This window comes from Anneissia japonica, unplaced genomic scaffold (assembly GCF_011630105.1).
Source record: "Anneissia japonica isolate Jap-2015-1 unplaced genomic scaffold, ASM1163010v1 scaffold218054_len391659_cov197, whole genome shotgun sequence".
In the NCBI taxonomy this organism is placed as follows: domain Eukaryota; kingdom Metazoa; phylum Echinodermata; class Crinoidea; order Comatulida; family Comatulidae; genus Anneissia; species Anneissia japonica.
The window spans coordinates 2,122-2,803 of NW_022743009.1; positions in this window are offsets into that span (position 1 = coordinate 2,122).

Consider the following 682-nt stretch of genomic DNA (forward strand, 5'->3'; position numbering starts at 1 on the left):
GACTTGTCAAGATAATCTATCTCGCCATGTCGACATGATATGTATATTATGTCGACTTGACAACATAAATTATCTTGACAAGTCGTCAAGTCGAATGGCACTTAGGTGCTTCCGTACTGCAGCCCTCAAAGTCGATCAGTACTTTAAGGAGGGTCTCAGTTCAAAACGGCAATAAACTTTTATGACATATCGGGTATATTTTTTTTTTGTCTGTAATTTAAAGTTTTATTTATTTGAACGTTCACTGATATTATTGTGTTTATTTTTATTATTTAATTTGTATTTTGTGATATTGTTATAAGGCCTATTTCTTCTTCTTATTATTATTACTACTACTGTACTGTTTCATTATTATTATTTTTAATTAATGTCATTATATAATCATTTTGTCACTATTTTAAATTTTAAATTATTTAAATGTCTACTGCTTTTATATTGTGTTCCGCCCAATATTATTATTATTATTATTATTATTATTATTATTATTATTATTATTATTATTATTATTATTATTATTATGATTTCTCTGTCTAGCTGATAAGTCAGGCCTAGCTTGAATGGTTATCAGCAGAGGGGTGTAGGGTATTATATCGAATAGCTGACCAAAACCTTACCAAAAACAATTATTAATATCATATCTTCGTAAGTACTTGGCCAATTTTAACGGGAAAAGCGTGAAAAT